We start from the raw sequence: 14,442 nt of genomic DNA, 5'->3' as shown, positions 1-14,442 counted from the left end.
AATAGAAAACTAGCGCCGACATATGATGTGACGAACTTTTCCATATTAGTTAGATAAATGCACAAAAACAGAGCAGAATTTTATACATCCTTTAGCATTAATTATTATGATAAAATGGAAAGAGCTCACCAATAAACATCCTTCGAAGTGTCCAGTGCGTATGTGCTGCAGCATCTTCCACTAACTGGCCTCTTCTCTGAAATCATACTGAACCGCTACAACTATACACGGGTTCGACGATGTGCACATTCAAATTGACGACGATGACGACGCGCCAGCCCGAATGAAAAAAAAAGCGGTCTCTTCACTTCGCCACCAAAATCACACTCGCGCGCGGGAATTTTCGTCACCACCGAGAAAGTAAATGCTGGACCAATCACACACACGACCCGACTGCAGGACCTGGGATCGAGTCCCACTCCCGACAAACTCACAAAATGTGAGTTCTTCCTTCGGAAGGGAAGTAAAGCGTGGGTCCCGAGATGAACTAGCCCAGGGCTAAAAATCTCGTTAATACAGATAAAAAAAATATGAGGAATACCTCCAGGAACTCATTCTGGTTTCACGTTTCTTCCAAGGATTTCGTGGGGAATTTTTCAAGGAGTTCATGGCTGAACTCATCCGAGGATTGCTTAGGGAATTTCTCCAAGTATTTTGATCAAGATTTTCTTCACCAATCCGTTGGGGGATCTCTGCAGGGTTTTCCTGGGAAATTTCACAGGGAACTTCTTGGGGAATGCCTTCATGAGATTATTGGAACTTCTTCCAAGAATTCCTTCGATAGTTACTTCAGGTATTTAAATCCCGCTGGATATTTTTACATGGGAGTAATTTCAAGCGTTGCTTTCTCGTTGCTTTGCAAAAAAGCAAAAAGTGCAAAAGACAGTGAAGAGAGTTTGAATAAGCTGCAATTTCTCATTATTTATTCACTGTGTGATGCTGTCATATATTTGAAAGCATTTATTCCAGTTTTTTCTGCTTAAATCGATCAAAGAACCAACCGTCTCTACCCGTTGACAGCAGAATAGAAGGTGACGACGAGTTGCTTACGCTGCAACTCCCAAAAAAAAAGCACAAAAGCTCTGCTCCAAGTCCGATTCGAGATGACGCGGTTCCTCACCCAACGCCACCATGTCTCGAACAAGGACAAAGAAGCCTGACGGCAAGCATTAGAAAGATTTTTGTACATCATTTAGCATGCGAGCAATGTATCGTCAGCGTTCATAGGAGGTCAGATCCCGGTGGAGGTTGCATGACATGGTGGCAAAGGTTGTAGTGGAGGATGCCGAAAATCTCATTTTGGAGATAAAACAGTTGTGACAAAATTTATCTATCGCAGTATTTATAGGGGATGCTGCGCTGGCTGGTGGTAAAAGTTTCTTGTGGTCTCCTCAACTCCAGCTCTGGTGATGCGGCAGAAATAGCCACCGTCTCAGCACAAATTCGGCTTCAACTGTGAATGATGGTTTTGTTTTGTTTGTGTCCATGCAAACATATTGCCGAGCATGATGGTGAACGAGAATAATGTTTTATGTACACGCTGGCATGGGAAGCAGACAGAAACACGTGTCGCTACTTCGCATGGATTTGGATAGAGATTAATCCTGTAGAGAGTTAGGGATTGATTCTTATTATACCGGTCAACCGTTAGTATGAAGTGTAAGACTTTGAAGCATTACTTGTCAGGTTGATCGACAAACAAATGCAAAATTTATCAATTTTTAAATAATGTTTTCAGTTAATTAATCACTATGAAAGTGCTCTTAGAGCACTGCGCTGAAAAGCATGTTCTGCTTCAGTTACTACGTAACGCCAAGAAAAAAAATATGTTTTTATCATTGAAACAGATTGCCGACTCAACTTTTAACTATGTTGACCTATGCAATCTATCGATCAAAAGTTTTTCGAAATTGTAGTAAATCCAAAAATGGATGACTAACCACCGAAAGGGAATTTGAATTCCTCACAAATTAGTCAAACAATCAGTAACAACTCATAGTAGACAATTCAGTGCATAACAATAATGCACGAAACCAAGTTAGATTACGGAAGGGAATTTGCTCTCAGTTCTGCTGATTCTCGCGTAAGTAAATGACAGATAAACGCTGTCGCCGACATCATCGAGATGTCTCTATTTGAGAAACCAGAGAAGACGTCTCGATCCCAAGGGAAATCAATTTCCGTGTTTGATAGTAAACATCGCTTTTGATCGCCGCGGTTTGTCTGTGGGTGTATGTTTAAAAGGAGGACTGAACTCTTGCAAGACATAAGGGTCGATTCAAATATGACGTTCATCATTTTTCCAGATTTTTAGACCACCTCCCCCCCACTGTCACGCTTTTTTGTATTCGTTATACATGGCGTGTCACACTTTCTCGGACCTCCCTCCCCCTTAAATGATGGACATCATATTTGAACGACCCCTAAGTAATAAGCATGCATCCAGCCAGAAGAATACTAAATTTCAACATAGTTGGTGTGGAAAGATGTTTAGCAAACTCCCGAAAAAAAAAATCAATTCAGACAACCATTTGAATTGTGATTTTTTTTTCTATTCAGCCACGAATTAATTCCATGTTGTCAGCGAAACAAATAAATTGTTGGGGTTGGTTGAAAACCGTACACCCGCTGCTACATCCGACACTAGAGTCCATCACTATATCACAGTTCCCGTCGAGATGCGATCAAACTAGAGTACCAGTACTAGAGTGTTTACGCAACTTTTCCTATCGCCCATCGTTAATTTCATCAATCTTGTAGTTTTCCCAGGAATGCCGTTCCTGTCCATCATTTTCCATTGCCGGCTTTTCGGGCCCGTATGAAGTTGATCACCAATATTAACTTCTTTTCCCAATCAGTCTAGATAGCTGTGTAGTGTCGGTAGCGGTTAGTTCAACTGGCTATGAATAGCACGACGGACCGCCTGTTCCAGTGGTAGGAGTCCACTAATCAGGTGACCCCTAATTCAAGGTGTTATGCGGCTTTACACGCTTACCGTGCCTAGGAATGAATGGTTAGGGGGTCTTACAAAAGCCTAATCGCAAACGGAGCCTGTGGAGTACCAGGGCACCCTCCACAGTACTTGCCCTTACTGTGCTAACCGGAGCAATAGTGCGGTGGACCTTGTGTTTCTCCGAGACAATCAGCTGCCCTTCTTCAATCTCATACTTGAGGCTGAATAAGGGCGGGATTATGAAGATGTTATTAATTAGTTTAAATTTTCACCTATATGGTTTCGCATTATACGTTTTACACAGTGTATTCTGTGCATCCTCGCCTTTGGCGCACTCAAATTGATACCAATCTGGCTTTATTGTTGCTGTTCTTTTTTTGTGCTGTGATTGTTTAGAGTTTAATCTTGCCTAGTTTGGGTAGTGGCTACGGTTAGGATAGCTCAGATCAATCTTCAGCACAAAAGAACAGCAACGATCAATCTTTGTAGACATATGCAAAATGGTACAGCCCAAGTGGCGTTAGTCCAAGAACCTTACTTTCGTAAGAGAATTTCTATCTAGGAAACCTTGGTGAATCCGGTGTTTGCTACTTTCAGTAAAAATGAAATGGCAGACTCACGTGTCATGCCTCGAGCATGTGTGCTTGTCAACAACGCAATCGTTGCCACACTCATCTCTGAACTAACTACTAGAGATGTATGTGCTATCACAATCGATGTATCTGTTGGAAACCTCAACAGGAACGAGATGAACTAGCCGAGGGCTGGAAATCTCGATAATAAAGAATAATAATAATAATAATAACTCAACAGGAAATACGTTTATTGTTTGGTTTATTTACCGCATGATGAACCATCCCCTACGGATGCTTTCAAACAAGTAATTGCATACTGCACTTCAAAAGGCCTTCCGCTAATTGTTGGTAGTGATGCTAATGCTCACCATATAATCTGGGGCAGTTCAGACATCAATTTGTGAGGCTCCAGTTTGATGGAATACTTAAGTAGTACAGATCTTGCATTACTTAACATAGGCAACCGCCCAACCTTCATGGTATCTGCTAGAGAGGAAGTGTTAGACATAACGCTTTGCTCTACACTGAACGAAAACTCCATCCCGAAATCGACTGATTTGTCCGACCATCCAGTCCAAATTACCAAAATCGTGTTTTCGAATGACGAATCAGTCATACGGCAATCATCCTAAAAAGCGGATGACGATCATCTTGTTCGCGTATGAGTCGACGCACGCTATGTGAATGAATATTAGTTGCAGAGCGAAGGCCTCTGCGAAACAAGTTCCTTGATCGTGACACCCGGGTCGTTGACGATTCCACATCGCATGTCTTGGACATGCCATCTTTTTTTGGAAAAGGATGCCCGCAAGGGTATCCTGGCCACTAAGAACATCATTTTTATGTAAAAGATAGCGGTGACATTATTGTTATCAATCGCTAAAAAACAAGGTTGCTCGACCATATGGTCGACAATCAATTTTCATATCACTGTCATCCGGTTTTAGGATGACATCATTCGGTCGGTGGACCATACGGTTTCCGACCAAATGTCGTTAAGGGGCGTGATCGTATCGCCTCTCAGTCGATCTTGGGCGGGGGGTTTCGTTCAGTGTAGCAGAATAAGTCATGAGCTGACCAATTGGCATGTGTCAGATGAAGAATCTTCATCTGATCATCGCTACATCTTGTTTGAACATGTGAATGTTGCTTCGCAAACTTTGCGTTTCAGGAACCCCCGGTCAACCAACTGGGATGTCTTTACCGATTTGGTTGCAGCCAAATTTCATGGATACTCACCATCAATTGCCACTCCAAATGATTTAGATGATGCCGTTGATACTACAATGGCCTTCATCATGGAAGCTTTTGAAGAAGCTTGCGCTCTGCGGTCTATGAAGACCACAAGAGGAACTCCTTGGTGGATCTCTGATCTGGCGAAGCTCAGGAAACAATGTAGAAAGAGTTGGAACAGACGACGTTCGGCTGGATCGGAGGCTTTCAGGTCGGCTCGCAAGCCAGTCGGTTGAACAAAATCCTTGCAAAATCTAAGGATTTTCAAGTGAACGAACTTCGTTTGCCAAATGGTGATTTCACTTCCTCTGATGAGGAAGTTTTGGAATGTTCATACAGTACACACTTCCCCGGATGTGTGGATATTACATCTTCGGATGAACCTGATGTCTTTTCTTGTAGTTATGATTCTTTAGCTTCGGCTCGGAGTATCATAGCTTTAGAATCGATTGAATGGGCACTTAATAGCTTTGCTCCTTTCAAATCTCCTGGGGCAGATGGGATTTATCCTATTTTGCTTCAGAAGGGATTTGATCATTTCAAACATGTTTTGAAACAACGACTTGTTTGCAGTTCTGCTACAGGGTATATTCCCAAATCCTGGCGGGATATAACTGTAAAGTTTATTCCGAAAGTGGGTCGTGCGTCGTATGAAGAAGCAAAGAGCTTCAGAACTATCAGTTTGACCTCTTTTCTTCTGAAATGTTTAGAACGCATTGTCGATCATCACATCCGTGATGTTCATCTGGCCAATGTGCCTCTTCATGTGAACCAACGTGCTTGCCAATCTGGGAAGTCCACTGTGACTCTTTTACACAAAGTTGTTTACGATATCGAGAAGGCATTCGCTCAAAAGCAATCCTGCTTGGGTGTTTTCTTAGGAATCGAGGGTGCCTTTGACAACGTGCCTTTCGATGCCATATTGGAAGCCGCACGGGGTCATGGTATATCTTCAATGATTTCCAATTCGATTCACCAAATGCTCAAAACCGACATCTCTTCTCGACATTGCGTCAAGCGGCGATTAGGAAATTGAGTGTTTGTGGATGTTATCATGCAACAAACTCTTGACCATTCCCTTTGAGCGCTACAGTAAATTGAACAGTGCGTCCAGATATTAAATGACTCATGCTTGAGTATGTGAAAGATGTCCAAAAATGTTGAACAGAATATCCAAGATGGCGATCCAAAATCCAAGATGGCGGCTATTTAATGGAAATTAAGGACTAAAACCATGCAATATGAGCAAATTTTGTATGAAAAAGACGTCTGGACTCTGGAGTCCAAAAACGGCCACCATAATATCCACAAATCCAAGATGACAAAAAAACAGCTGGCCCAAAATTGCCAGCTGTTCAAAGAAGTTGTAGGCTCTAAAACCATGCATTCTATTTGGTATATTTGGTATGGGAAAGATGTCTGCACTCCAAAAGATGTCTGCACACTGAATCCTGAATGGCTTGTTCGGTACTTTTTTGACGAAAATAGAACAGCAGAACTTTTTCGGTAGCTACGGTAATCGATTTTACTGAGGCGCAGTACACCAACTGTCAAAAACGGGTGCAAAAAGTAAACAATCCCTTATTTCTGTATTAAGCTGTTCTATTTTCGTCAAAAATTTACCGAACACTGTATTCAAAATTAAGTGTGTGGAGTCCAAAAATGCGACCAGAACATCAAGAATGACGGTCTCAAATCCAAGATGGCGACTCAAAATTTAAGATTGCAACTGTTTAATGCAGTTTTGTAGAACCTGGAGTCCGTAAATGGCGAACAGAATATCCAAGATGGCTGTCTAAAATCCAAGATGATGGCTTCAAATTTAAAATGGCGGCTGTGTAATGGAGTTGAGTTCTAAAACCATGCAGTATGGGTATATTTGGTATAGGGAAGATACATGGAGTGCTTAAATGACGACCAGAAATTCCAAGGTGGTGGTTGTTTTTTAGAAAAAAGGTTGAAAATCGAAAGCCTGGTGCCAGAAAATGGATTTCTGTTAAACGTATACAAGTGCGATATTCATCCACATGTCACCTGAGTTTTGTTGAAATGGGTTTTCGAAGACACGTGAAAGGCACCCTCCCCGCTAGGTGAGTTAATTAAGGTGTTTTTCTTACAAAAGAACAACTTGACTTTTACTTGTTTAAAAATGGTGCACAGATGTGTACAGATACCTAATGTACATTTTTTACAACCTGCTTCCTTTTTCTGAGGGTTTTGTCCTTGTAAAAAATCTGGCTATCATCTTGTTGCGGTGAATTAAGTTATGTCTCCTTTTTCTGTAAAGTTTTCGTTCCCGTAGGAGCTTGTCTTTCGACTCTTTTTTACAAAGTATTCTTTGAGCACTTTCACAGTTATTAAAATAAGTGCGGTTTTGCCTGCCTCGCATGCTTTTATATATTACTAGCTGTCCCGGCAAACGTCGTACTGCCTGCCTACTGTGTTTTTTGACATGCAGCTCCATAGGGACGTCCCCGGCGAAGTCATCTGTATGGGAGCCCCCCGTTCCAGAGACCGGAGAGGTCCCGCACCAAGCTAAGAACCTTCCCCGGCCCCATAAATACCCACATACAAAATTTCACACCGATCGGTCCAGTAGTTTCCGAATCCATAGCGGTCAGACAGACAGACAGACCGACAGACAGACAGAAATTCATTTTTATATATATACTAGCTGTCCCGGCAAACGTCGTACTGCCTGCCTACTGTGTTTTTTGACATACAGCTCCATAGGGACGTCCCCCGCAAAGTTATGTGTATGGGAGCCCCCCGTTCCAAAGACCGGAGAGGTCTCACACCAAGCTAAGAACCTTCCCCGGCCCCGACAGCACTCACATACAAAATTTCACACCGATCGGTCCAGTAGTTTCCGAACCTATAGCGGTCAGACAGACAGACAGACAGACAGACAGACAGACAGACAGACAGAAATTCATTTTTATATATATAGATAGATATGGCAAGCACAATACTGCCTATAACCGCATAATTGTAACATTTGCATATTTTGCTGTTATTGACTTAATATCGGGGATCATCATCAAATTACAAGTACTTTCGACTACCTGAATAAAATTTTCAAGTTTGTTCTCGGATTTGTGAAATAAACACCAAATCGTTTTGTCTCATTGACCATCATTAACCGATGTGACCGCATAACAGTCACACTGGGAAAATAGACTGGTTTTAATGCGTGTCATCAATCATACTTAAGTCCGATTTATTTTATTACAATAGGTCCAACATACAAGAAGTGCTGTAGAAGATCTTATTGCTAAACAATTGATTACGAATTAATAAAAAAATGTTTACAATTTCGGTTCATTCCCATACTATTAAAATTTGAAACTTGGGGCCCATTTTATGCAATGCCTACTTCTGTCGAATGTTACTGTTATGCGGTTATGGGCAGAATACCCAGGAAGTGGGAAAATATCCCGACTGAAACGACAAGTGAACCTCGGAAACGACGGTTTGGCAATACATAGTTTTATCCACAAGGCTAACTGAAGACCCAACTTCAACAATGTCTAAACAAAATTACGATATTCCTAGCCATTGTACACGCCCATTCAACTAGTGACCGTATAAGGTGTTGAATAAGATGTTAAAGTGGAGTCGATATGCGCATATTTTACATGCACCTTACTTTAGGCATGTACGCATATGGCCCCCACATTATCATCTTATGCAACATATTATACGATTACTGGTTGTCTGGGGCGAGAGCATGAACCTTAAAATTTCTGTTTGATTATCAATCTGAAACAGATACATTCTATAGTGACGTTTGACGTATCGACGCATTCTTGGTAAGATTTTCCACTACAAAATGACCCGTAAATAGAAACGTTAATATCAAAAAATCTGTGAACTTGTTTTTAAACCAAAATAACCTGCAACAGCAACAATTATTTCACTTCGAGAAAAATCTCATTAACAACGTTTTTTGAACTACCATTCTTTTCCACTCACGAATACGTTGGCACAGAACGTAGTCGACGTCGTCATTGACTTTGATTTCGTTAATCTTACAAATTGTGCACATGCATTTATTGGTAAATAGCTGTCCCGGCAAACGTCGCTCTGCCTGCCTACTATGTTTTTTGACATGCAGTTCTGAAGACAAATGACCCGCAAAATGGAATTTCAAATTTTCCCGTTTTTTGCTACTTTCCCGGTCGATTTTCGCAATTATGTTTTCGTACAAACACGTCGGAGCCTTGAGGGCCCATATAGCCGAGGCGGTAAACGCACGGGTATTCAGCATGACCATGCTGAGGGTGACGGGTTCGATTCCCGGTCGGTCTAGGATCTCTTCGTAAAGGAAATTTCCTTGACTTCCTTGGGCATAAAGTATCTTCGTGCCTGCCACACGATATACGCATGCTAAATGGTCATTGGCAGAGGAAGCTCTCAGTTAATAACTGTGGAAGTGCTCATAGAACACTAAGCTGAGAAGCAGGCTTTGTCCCAATGAGGACTTTACGCCAAGAAGAAAGAGAGACAAACAAACTATAGTGATGGAAGGTCCAACTTTATAAAATTATAAATAATTTAACATTCTCAAACTCCACACAACTTTCTTGACCGTTTATTGGCTCAATTTAGAGGTTCCAACCCGAGATATCCCGGGACAAAAAATCCCGGGATCTTGACAAATTCGAGATTTCCCGAATCCCGGGATAACAATCTTCACCGTTCCGAAAATCCCGGATTTCCCGGGACACAACATTTCTTACTCATTTTGATTTGAATTTGGAGAGTATCTGAAACGTATTCGACTGAAACGATGCTGGAGCACTTCATTTACAGTTATGATTGATTCAAACATTTTTTTTTTCGAAATAGGCCTTGCTAGACTTATGTTGGACAATGATTTTGAGGTTGCAAAAAACCTTCAGGAAGCTCTTCAGCTAATCAGACTCGCTTCGGAAGAATTGGGCAGACGAGATGATGCGGAAGGTAGCTTGAGTTTCTTGTATTTGAAGCTTACGAGAAGTAACTCCAAAGTTGGAAACGACCTCTTCCATGCAATTATGAAAAGAATCAACAAGGAAATAATAACAGCGTTAAAGTTCTTTCAAGATCTTCCATCGTCAGCGCAAGTGCCAGCAGAACTGGAAAGCTTATCCAAAAAGCAAATAATTAAGTTCATCAAAGAACTGGGAGTTCGATTGTTGCGGGCTGCCAAAGACAGACCGATAATGATGCTGCCGAGTTGAATGCTGGATTGTCTTGTATGCATAACACCATCGAACATGCGTGAAGAACTGGAGTCGGCTATGAAGTAATATGCCAGCCCGTCTTAGGCTTATTCGGCAATGATTGATATTTCAAAAGTAATTGCGAAAAAACTCACTTTTTGAGGTACATGGTATCTGTTCTAAAAAGCAACTCTAACTGTTCGATGAAATCATCAATAACATTGCTTCTTGAAGTTGTATTTTCAACGAACGAATTCAAATTGATAAGACCAGTTACTTGATTTGAACCATTGATTTTTTTATATTGATGAATAAAAGCACATTGCACATTGAAAATTTCCCGGGATCCCGGGATTTCTCGGGACAAGCAACAAATTTTATCCCGAATCCCGGGACAACCAAAATGGTCGGGAAATGGAACCTCTAGCTCAATTTTTTCCAACTTTCAAAACTGAAATTTACTACAACCTGGCTTATTGCAAAAAAAAAAAAAATCACGCGGTTTGGTTCCACTGGACTACCCAAGTAATAGCTGACGACAACACAATTGCAGTGAGAAAACGCGAGCATTACACTGCTGTGCTGCTGTTGAAACATGAATGAATCCCAACAACCGCCCCGTAGCGCCCTCTTAGTCCCAACCCACCCACACCGTGTATTGTGTCTCGTTTCGCTTTTCGCGGAACCATACTCTAAACATCCCCATCATACCTCATTCTCAACCGTCCCCCCCCCCCCCCCCCTCCACAGAAAAATGAGTTATCCTTTCCGTAATGATATACCGACCGACGACAGTGTGTGCCTACCGCCGCCCATCGTGCTACGCATCTATGTCCTGTTATGCATGCATGTGTGTAAAACCATCGGTACCTAGCTCGAGCAATTCCGGAGTGGATGAGTTAGCGAGCGGTGAGCAAATATTTAGGCATAGCAGAAGCAAGGTGGTTGATCATCACCCAGGAGGAAAACAAATAAAATTTAATTGCATAAATGGCGGCCGTCGGTGACAGAGCATGGTTTGATTTTGTGTGCGTTGCTTGTTGATGATGGATCGAGTGATTTACCGAACGATTTAGCACTTACCGAATTGTGGGGGAACAGCGTTTCTGCGAAGGCTTCTGCGTTTGGATGTATCTTCGATGGTAGTTTACAGCACTGCGTCAAATTCGCCTTCCACTTTGATGGTGTTTAATAAATCTGTCAGATTTTTTTCTTCCGCTATCACGCACTATCACTCGAGAATCACTTCAATCACAGGAACTTTAATCCGATCAGTTTCATACAATTTTTTAGTTCACCTGGAAAGGACAGAGAATTCGATGGTTTTCCCGTTAGTAAACACACTTCAAACGTCGAAATCACAAGTCAAGATTTCCAGTCTAGTGAAAAATTGATTGATTGGCATCAACATGGACCACCACCGAGAGTGGCAATCTTGGAAGAAAAATTGACTCGCACACACCAAGAGAGAGAGGAAGAATACGTTAGATACACTACAGCACAGCGACACCGAGCGGAATCCGCGCCCCGAACCAAGGAAGGATACCAAGAACTAACTCCGGGATCTCTGGATGATGGTTTTTGGTTGTATATTTACACTTGGCTCATCGTCGCCCCAACTCGTGGAGGAACCGTTCGACCGTCGAAATCTCGTCACTGTCTCCTGACTGACTGACGACCGTCGAGAGAAGACAACACTCTTTTAGAGCGGCACACAACAAACACCACCCCAAAGCATCCGGCGCACCAGTCACCCGCAGGGGCGTACAATTTCGTTTCAATGATACACTTTCATGCAACATTTGAATGAGTCACTTCAAGTGTTTCATACATTTTTCTAATGACTCTGTCGTTAAAAAAAACTTTTCCACTCATCGTAGCACTCGGTAGTCTCCCACCCGGTCGCATTGCTTGTGCTTCACCCGTCAGAGCATTAGTGTCTCACTGGTGCGCGCTAGTCTCTCAATGGTTACGGGCGCCGGTCAATTGGATTTAAGTGGTCGAATTTGTTATCCTCTTTCATAAAACATAATTATCATTCTATTGACGTGCACCACTATTTAAAAATGTGGTTTAAATAGTGTTTTTAGCATGTTGAAGTATTTCAATGACTCATAAATGAAACGAAAATCCAAGTGTATCATCCCATGTTTCATACACACTTGTTTCTGTAGCAGCAACGAACGAATGTGTTGCTGGGTGAGAGATGAAGCATCACAGCAGTCCGTTCGCATGGGAAACGATTTGCTACAGTCGTCGTACGTCATGTTTTCCTTTCGAAATTGCACGACCCTGGTCACCCGTCACAGCAGGCTCTGTGTCTGTATTATAAATTTCCCAGCCCTGCTTGCTTATGGGTTGCTGCGCTTCACGGGCCAAGGAAAATATACGCGCGTCGTCGTCGCACAAACACACCCAAGCGACGACGGACGCCTCAAAAACCACCCGCCACCCGTCCGGCGTAGTAGGCGAGCGAAAGTGAGATGTGGCGGACGTCGGTGACAGCCAGCAGTCAGTGATGAAGCGAGATGAGATCAAAGAGAAAACAGCATCCGACGGAACGTCCACATTCCACCCGACTCCCGACGACAGCTCGTAACGCTTTTCCTTTTTCGCTTTTCACATCACACGCGCGTTCCAATGCTAATGCCAGCGTGCAGCAGCGTGGACTGAGAGAAAATTTCTGTTCCAAAGAGCAAGCTCTCAGACGCTCACCCTCTCAGAGTGTCACTAACGATAGAAACACGATGGAATGTCTAGGATAACACACGACGGGAAAACTCGCGTTCGTATCGCGTTGTTGGTTAGGGAAAACCCGAGAGCGGAAAACTGTGCGTCCGTTCAGGTCGGTGTCTGTAGCGAGACTCAACTCAAATTTGTCATCGGAGTTTGTTGGTGAAAGTTGTTGAGAAAAGTGAGTGTCAAATTCTCGGGCACCCACCAGCAACTGTTATGAATGCATTTTAGGATGGCGTTTGGGTGGAAAACTGTCGTCATTCAAGTGTACAGTAGTATGGGACACGCTTGTATGGAAAAAATACACTGTACAGTCATGCGTTCTCTGTAAGGCACTGGCACACACTTCCATCAAACCGCATCAATCTCTCGATCTTCTTACCTTAGATAATTTGTATGGGTCAAGCATGAGGGCTGCAAAACGGTGAGTCGATAAGGAGAGCGTCCAATATTGCTCTGGTCCTCACAAGTTCCTACCTCATGCTTCCACGGGTCAAGCGATGACAAAGACCGCCAGCTAAGAGTTGTGTGCTTAGCTGGTAGTGCAGCCTGGGCACTGTTGTCCTTCTGACTTCAGCTAGATTGAGGAGGTACGATCCGAGTGTCTGTTCACCAAGGAGGTGCGGCTCAAACAGCGTCTGTTCTGGCATCCAGCGGCTGAGTAAGAAACGCTGCACCACGCCCAGCTAGATCCAAGGTGGTAGCCCCATCAGCGTGGTCGTCCTAGTGTTGGTTGGGACGTTAAACAGAACTGGCACGATGGCCCTCCGGCGAGACAGGAGTGTTGGCGTAGGCCCAATAAGCCACCCGTAAAAATCCCCATTGCGAATAACATAGGAGAAAATACGACTCGATACAATCGGCAAAGACCCACGCGACGAAATAAGGACTACGATTGGAAACTTGGAACATGGAATTGCAAGTCACTAGGTTTCGCAGGATGTGACAGGATAATCTACGACGAACTACATCCCCGCAACTTCGACATCGTGGCGTTGCAGGAACTTTGTTGGACTGGACAGAAAGTGTGGAAAAGCGGGCATCGAGCGGCTACCTTCTACCAAAGCTGTGGCACCACCAATGAACTGGGAACAGGATTTATAGTGTTGGGCAAGATGCGACAACGTGTGATCGGGTGGCAGCCGATCAACGCAAAGATGTGCATGTTGAGAGTTAAGGGCCGTTTCTTCAACTACAGCATCATCAACGTCCACTGCCCACACGAAGGGAGACCCGATGACGAGAAAGAAGCGTTCTACGCGCAGTTAGAGCAAACATACGATGGTTGCTCGCCGCGTGACGTGAAAATCGTTGTCGGCGACATGAACGCGCAGGTAGGAAGGGAGGAAATGTACAGACCGGTAATCCGGCGAAACAGCCTGCACGCCGTATCGAATGATAACGGCCAGCGATGCGTAAACTTTGCAGCCTCCCGTGGTATGGTAGTCCGAAGCACCTTCTTCCCCCGCAAAGATATCCACAAAGCCACCTGGAGATCACCCGACCATCAAACAGAAAACCAAATCGACCACGTTCTAATCGACGGTAAATTCTTCTCAGATATAACCAACGTCCCCACATACCGCAGTGCGAATATAGATTCGGATCACTACTTAGTCGCTGTATGCATGCGCTCAAAACTTTCGACAGTTATCACCACGCGTCGAAGTCGAACGCCGCGGCTCAACATCGAGCAACTTCGTAACGTAGAAGTGGCTCAAGACTACGCGCAGCAGTT

At 43.4% G+C, this 14,442-nt stretch overlaps 1 protein-coding gene across 3 annotated transcripts in view; it reads right to left on the bottom strand.

Annotated features, from left to right (window-relative positions):
- The window catches only part of LOC109419659 (homeobox protein PKNOX2), a 278,138-nt gene that overhangs the window by 219,414 nt on the left and 44,282 nt on the right, over positions 1–14,442 (bottom strand). Inside the window, exons 1-2 of one of the 3 annotated variants that reach the window (XM_062853845.1) lie at positions 11,431–11,719; positions 11,052–11,266 (exon numbers count right to left, since the gene is read on the bottom strand). The gene's annotated coding sequence lies outside the window, so the exon portion shown is untranslated. Of the gene's footprint in view, positions 1–11,051; positions 11,267–11,430; positions 11,720–14,442 lie in introns of those variants that run through there. The other 2 variants (XM_062853846.1, XM_062853844.1) reach the window with 2 other exon arrangements.

The sequence above is a fragment of the Aedes albopictus genome, chromosome 2, assembly GCF_035046485.1.
Source record: "Aedes albopictus strain Foshan chromosome 2, AalbF5, whole genome shotgun sequence".
In the NCBI taxonomy this organism is placed as follows: domain Eukaryota; kingdom Metazoa; phylum Arthropoda; class Insecta; order Diptera; family Culicidae; genus Aedes; species Aedes albopictus.
This window is presented reverse-complemented; position numbering and strand designations above follow the sequence as displayed.